This window comes from Seriola lalandi, unplaced genomic scaffold (genome assembly GCF_002814215.2).
Source record: "Seriola lalandi dorsalis isolate HSWRI2012SDOR001 ecotype SW California unplaced genomic scaffold, Sedor1 jcf7180002054488, whole genome shotgun sequence".
NCBI lineage: Eukaryota > Metazoa > Chordata > Actinopteri > Carangiformes > Carangidae > Seriola > Seriola lalandi.
This window is the reverse complement of record NW_019525041.1, coordinates 487,609-487,987: the sequence shown is the minus strand read 5'-3', so window position 1 is coordinate 487,987 and position 379 is coordinate 487,609. Positions and strand designations below refer to the sequence as shown.

General features: G+C 40.6%; 1 protein-coding gene across 2 annotated transcripts in view; it reads right to left on the bottom strand.

The window, feature by feature from the left end:
- The window catches only part of kif5ab (kinesin family member 5A, b), a 60,754-nt gene that overhangs the window by 40,258 nt on the left and 20,117 nt on the right, over positions 1 to 379 (bottom strand). The window lies entirely within an intron of this gene.

Below are 379 nucleotides of genomic sequence, written 5' to 3'. Positions count from 1 at the left end.
GTTTATTAGTGCTGTGAAAGTTATTATTGAGAGTCATGCCTTATAACGGCCGTTTTAACGTTTATATCATGTTCACAGATACAGTGCCTGTAGGGAATATCTAGATAAGCGCAGAGTTAAGGGGATATGTCCAAGGGGATAGTCTATAATACACATTTTTTGCATCTTGCACACATAATGAGCTATTTGCAGCATTTACAAGCTATTGACAACCCAGTTTACACATAATTGAGAGCATCTGTTATCATTCTTGCACTGTTTGCAGCTGTTGCCATAACTACACATTTGAGGAGATGTTGGTGTAACCTCTGTTTCCTCTGTTCAGGCCATCTATACAGCTTCCTGCAACAGGGGATGTTGCATGCCAGACTGACCCACT